Genomic DNA, 7,012 nt, shown 5'->3' with positions numbered 1-7,012 from the left:
GATTGTGAAAAAGATGGAATGTTGATCCATTTGACAAATAATGAGATTTGGAAATCATTTGATCATATTTAGAAGTGATTTGGTATTGAACGTCGAAATGTAAAACTTGGTTTGGCAACAAATGGATTTAACCCTTTTGGGAACATGAATCTACACCATATTACTTGGTCGGTTCTCATATAACCCATATAACCTTCCTCCATGGATGTGTATGAAATAGCCTTATGTTTTCATGACTTTACTTATACCTGGACCAAAACTTCTATGCAATGAAATTGATGCATACATGAGGCCATTGATTGAGGGAAAATTACTGCATTTCTCTAGACTATCGTTGATTATCCAGCATATGCATATATGCTAGCTTGGAGTACGTCCATATTATTCACATGCCCATATTATGCTTCTGATACTTCGTATCATAAGTTATCTCATGGATCTAAAACATGTTATTTGGGTCATAGACGGTTTTTACCGTCTGACCATGCATGACGTAATCAACGAAGCTAATTTGATAATACAAGGGAGATGAGGCTTGCACTCGAGAGACCATTAGGTGATGATGTGAGAAATGAAGTTAGTGAATTAAGAGAAATAACACATGGCAAGGATGAGATAAGTAGACAAAACCTGGGTTCGGAAAATATCATAATTGGTAAAAAGCATTTGATATTTTTCCAATTACCTTATTGGAAAATACTTTTGGTGCATCATAATTTAGATGTCATGCACATTCAGAAAAATGTATTTGAGAATGTGGTTAGTACAATAATGAGCAATTATGGTAAGACAAAAGATTCTTTAAATGCTCGTTTTAATATGAAAGAACTGGTTGTAAGACAGAGGTATCATCTATAAGAAAGAGATTATGGTAAGTAGATTATACATTGTCAAATGATGATAGTTAATGGAGTTGATAGTTTCAGATGGATATTTTGAAAATTTATCTTGATGTGTGAATGCTTGAAAACAGAATATTTATGGTATGAAAACCCATGATTGTCATGTATTTTTGGAGAGATTACTTCCATTTGTGGTGCAAGATCATTGCCTAAAGATGTAAGTGAGCTTGAAACTGAACTATCTTACTTTTTCAATGATTTTTTTTGGTCAAGGAATTGTCTGCTAAAGTATTAAGAGAAGAGGACTTGAATCTTCTTGAAAATCATATTGTCATTATTTTATGTAAGTTGGAAAAAATATTTCCTCCTACCATTTTGTACATCATGATTCACCTAACTTGCCATTTGGTATGGGAGGCAAAAGTGGCCAATCCAATACAATTTAGGTGGATGTATCTTGTGGAGAGGTAATCTCAATGTTCATATATTAATTTTATTTACAGTTTGTTTAATTGTTATTGTATAACTCTCTAATTCCAGTTTTTAATGTATAATTAGGTATTTGCATAAGTTAAAGACTTATGTTCTTAATAAGGCTCATCCAGAAGTGTCTATTTTCGAAGGAGTCTTAAGAGATGAGTGTTAATATTTTGCTCTTGCTATTTGCATCGAGTTGAAATTAAATTTAATAAAAGAGATAGAAACGACCATGGAGGTCAACTGTCATATGATACATCTCGGTTTTCTATCTTCTCGACACATGATTGAACTTTTGGTAAAGATGTACTTAGAGAGATGAGCATTGAACTTCATAAGACTGCGACTCATTATGTCCTACAAAATTGTGATGAAGCTCTGCCATTTGTGTAGTAAGAAATCTTCAACACTATAGATTCTTTGAGTATTTAATATGTTACTATTTATTTAGATCTAATATGTTACTATATTAATTTGAAAATTATGAATTGTCATGCGTGTAGAGAACATAAGAACATTCTAATGCAGTCTAGAGTTGATACTGCAAAGAAGTCACATAGGCTTCAATTTTCAAAGTTGACAGGACCACCCGCAAGCGCAGGGCCCATAACCCATGTGTCCTGGGATCGAAACTCGCTCGATACAAGTTGACAGACCCACCCAAATTCCACTTTGGAATCCGAGCCGAACCCTGCTTGTGATCGACACTGGTAGTTGCCGAACACAATTGACTTGGTTGCCCTTTTTGATTAAAACTTAATTCCTTAAATCCGATTTCTACCGAAAATTTGGCGAGTCTCCCAGAAATTGAACGTTCCCAAAATTTACACTGCAACAAGTACTTAAATATATACACCAACCGCCAGAAACAAAAATAAGTAAGTTTCAACAGCTTAAAGACGTTCCAGGGCAATTTCAGAGCATCTATACAGGTTTAATTACAAAGGAGGTAACCGTGGTGAACCAAGGAACCCTACGTCAAAATGGGGAAGACCGGGAAGCGGGGAATGCCCTGTGGTGGCTCTCGGATGCACGTCTACAGCCTGGGGGCGCAAAACATTAAAAAGGTGAGTGGACCCCAAAAACAAAGTTTAAAAAAATAAGTAAGAACATACTAACCCCACAGTAAAAATACAATTATACAAAACTAACTCATTTTCTTTATCATACACATACTGAAATCAATGTATTCATGCATTATATACCAAACACAATCATGGTTAACATTAATCTTGTAAAGCATTAAAATCCGTTTAAAACTACCACTTAGGTGTACCCCTCTATTTCCGTCAATTCCTGGTTTGCCATCAATTCCTGATATCCGTCAATTTCCTGGCAGTGTCTCGGTGACACGAGTCAACCCGAGCCGCAAACCGCAGGATTCAGGGATCGTCAACCGATCCGCATTCTCGCTCCGCACGAGTCCGGTACCAAGGAACTCGTGGGGCAACTGTCAAGCATGCTTGACTAAACATAAGGCAATCGATAAAATCCAAAGGCAACCTGGATGTCCGTAGACATCATCATATCCGAAGGCAACATCTGTATATCTGGGTACCTAAGGTGGCTTAGAAAATAATAATAATAGTAGTAAGCAAAGTTTGTTGAAAAATCGATAAATAATCAATTTCATAAGGCGGACTCACTGCCATTTATCTGATGTTTAGCTAAAATTCTCTTTTTCTATATCTCTAAAGGATATTCCACTTGGCAGCATGCAAATCATAATATTTAAAAGCATGTCTCACTTATAAAACATTTTTCTTTGAATAAAACTTATTCAAGATTAAATACTGAAAGTAAATTGCATAAATTCATTTATGAAAACAAAAAGTCCACTCACGGTTGGTCCGAGCTCCTGGACCTTTGGAAGGTCCCTCCTGCGGGTCAACTGGTGCCCGAATGCCTCACTCGTCCCAATTTGGTGGAGAATCGAGGAGAACGTAAGCTTGGAAAATTCTGTCAAAACCGGCAACTTCCTTCGAGTTTTCCGCTGGATTCGCTGCGGTTGGCGTCGGAGCTGAGCTGGGTTACGTAGAGGACAACGACACGAAACTTTTGCAACAAATTTCACTCAAAACGGACCTCGGATGGCGACAAAATCGTTGCTTGAAGATGAGTGTGTGCGGAGAGAGAGAGAGAACCAGAAAAATCTGGTCTCTCTCGCGAGGAAGAAGGAGAAATAGACCCGGTTACTGTAGCAACACTGTAGCACCGACAATTTTAAAATTTCCATTACGTCCTTTTGGTTTATAGACCTTTCCTCCTTCGTTACAACTCGGAATCGAGCGTGCCGCATGTCTTACGAACTCGTTTCGTCGTGCTCTACGCAACGGTGCAAACAAAATTTCCAAAATCCTCTCCGGTCAAAAAGTCAACTTCTCAATTACTAAAATAGTCTAAGGGCAAAAGTGTCATTTTTTCTTAATAAAGTAATAGTTAAATATTAATTAAAGTTTGGGTTATTACATATAATATTATATTGAAAATCTATTGACGGTCATATATGTTTATTTAAAACTTTTTTTTCCTTATATATAGGTCACACAACTGTACAATGATGATAAAGCGAATAAGTAAATGCTTTCTTTGGCTCGAGGTCATGGAAGACGAGTACCTTATTATTAGGGTTATTATATTTGTAGGTTTAGGTTTCATACATTGCAGAGTGATGAGACTAAAAAAAAAAACAATGGAGTTATGGTTAATGGGGAGAATCTAATTGACGATGTGTCTTGGTATGTAATCTTAGTAGATATTATTGAGCTCCGTTATACATAAGAAAATAGAATGTTCAATTGTGATTGGTATGACACAGCGCAAAAAAAAACATGTTACAAGATAGATCGTTATGAAATAATCACTATTAATACAACACACAAGTTAAATACTCAAGTCAAGCATCCCAAGCTTTCACTACAAAGAATGTTTCTTTTGAACCAAGCTATAGCGAGGAAATGTTGGTTTCGATGACACAATATTTCAACATTGTAGATCATTAAAGCGAGGAAATATATGCTTCCTCGCTAAAAGTTTAGCGGGAATTCTTTCCAATCCCTCCAAAACTATAGCGATAAATGGTTCATGTTCCTCGCAGTAGGCCTCACGCAATTTTTTCACATTTTCTAAAAAATGCCGCCATTTTTTTCGAAAAAATGGGAATATTGCCTCTCTTTTTTATGAAATTTTGTTTTAGAATATTGAACAACGGTGAGGAATTTTGCCTTTGTCACAGTAGGTTTTTAGGGAGGAATTTTTTTCATTGGAGAATGGCATGTATAGCGAGGAATTTAATATTGGTCACTAGTTTTCATTTTATCCATGTATTTTATTTAGTTTTGCTATAAACAAAATGTCTTTTATTTAGTTAGTATAACAAAAGGATTATTTTTTATGCTGAAACGACGTGGTTGTGCATAGATGTAAATTTGCTTAGCTTCCATTATCATTCTTAGACCTCTCTCTTTGGATTTGAACTGACTTCTCTTTGAAAAAAAAATCACGCTCGCTTTCCCTTTTGCTCTTGATGTGCCCTAACTCTCGATTGTTAATATCTCAATCAATCCTCTCAACTCTCTCTCTCTCTCTCTCTCTCTCTCTCTCTCGCTGCAATGAAAAGAATTTAAAATAAGACTTGGAGTTTTGTGGTGGAAGCAAATCCTAGAAATGTTTATGAGATGACTAATGATGAGAGTAAACTATACCAAGAAGAAGAGACTCAAAGTCGAAGCATGCATAACATCCAAAATGATGTTGAAGATAATAAAATATATTGAAGAAGGCATGCGATTTAACTTAAAATTATGGGATGAGTTCTCATGTAATTGGGATTGTCTAAGTTTTTTTGATTGTTTTGTCTATTTTATTATGGAATAAGCTCCCATATTATTTGGATTTAGTTCAGTTGGATTGGCTACTTTGAGTTACCTATTTTGGAATGTGATGGGTTATTTGTCTTATCATTATCAATCAAATTCTTTTATTTTTTTTTATGTACAACTATGATGAGTCATGTAATTGGGACTGTCTAAGTTTTTTTGGTTGTTTTGTCTTTTTTATTATGGAATAAGCTCTCATATTATTTGGATTTAGTTCAGTTGGATTGGCTATTTTGAGTTACCATTTTGGAGTGTGATGGGTTATTTGTCTTATCATTATCAATCAAATTCTTTTATTTTTATTTATGTACAACTATGATGAGTTTTCAATTTTCAATTTTGTTTGTCTTTTATTTCTAAAATAAATAATAGGCACTGTAGGCAATTTACTGAGCTTTGGAACTTTTAATGTGTAAGATTACATAATTTAATTGGATGACAATCATTAGTCACTAACATAAAGTTCCTCTAACAACATAGTATTGATTATATTTTTGTACTTATTCTACAATAGGAAATTGAACTTCCAACTTTTTCCGAGAACGTACCGACAACACATTTGCGCTTGAAAATATATACTCACTTCCGACTACACCTAATAGCCTCGAAAATATAATGGCATTACAGAGAGGATATATTTCTCTCATAAATAGTCAAATAATTCCAACGTAATGCGAAGCCCCTATGAAATAATCATCCTATTTCCGACAAACATATTTTTTGTCATTAATAAAGTTGGCGCCAAGTCCTCCCGCCAAATAAATTACATTTTCAATGAATAGAGACTTGTTCCAACGGCACTTCATTTGTCGGAAACATAATTTCAACCTTGTGGCATATTTCCAACGGTTAACATATTTTGGTCAGAAAAAACACTTTTTCCGAGGGAAGCTAGCAAAAAAAGTTGGTCAGTGATGACTTTTTTTGTGGTGAAGTTTAATGAGTTAAAAAAAAGTTTAATTAGTTCATCTATTTAGAAATTGTATATGATTCCATGTTTAAGACTATCTTAATTTTTTTTTATGACCATATTATTAACACTAAATTTATTATTAATGGAATATGTTGGATTTAACTTCAAACATTAGTTTAGAGCATTTGAAGAGCAATATTTAATTTTCAACATGATACTTTATTTATTTTATGATTAAAATAATTTTAGAGCATGATGGTCAAGAAATATATTTAACACAAAAAATATATAAGTGAAAGTGAAAGTGCTTTTCTTTTTACCACACACTTGAATAGAAAAGTCATTTCAACACAATGGCCTTTTTAGTTATTATACATAGCTCACAACACATTCACACAAAAATTCACCAAACACTAATAAACTCATTATTATACCAACATCCACTACAAGAAATTGGCATGTTGCAACACTTTAATGCGACAGTGCACGCGGCCCTTGGAAATACACTTGCCCTATCATAAGTTGTATCGTAAATAGAGTCGCAAATGAATTGTACACAACTATATGTTTGACACCGTTTTACTTGTTGTCATGTACATTATTTTTGCGACATAACTAGACATTTTATACGACGTGAAAATAAAATGTCCCAAAATAAACGTTTTGTCTCCCTTTGCCGCTCTCACTTTTTGCTCTAAATCAAACCATCAATTGCTTTCTACTTCTTGTAAACCTCCAATCTCTCTCTCTCTCTCTCTCTCTCTCTCTTCTTTATTTCTTTCTTCGTCTCTATGTCCATCTCTCTGTTTTGATTTTTAATAAAAAATTTACCAAACGCCAAACCACTTTCTTTCATAGCTAATTTCACTCGCAACATATCTGATATTGATTATTTCATATAA

Source organism: Prunus mume, linkage group LG8 (assembly GCF_029339155.1).
Source record: "Prunus mume cultivar Tortuosa linkage group LG8, ASM2933915v1, whole genome shotgun sequence".
Classification (NCBI taxonomy): domain Eukaryota; kingdom Viridiplantae; phylum Streptophyta; class Magnoliopsida; order Rosales; family Rosaceae; genus Prunus; species Prunus mume.
The sequence above is the reverse complement of the archived record's forward strand: the minus strand, read 5'-3'. Positions refer to the sequence as shown.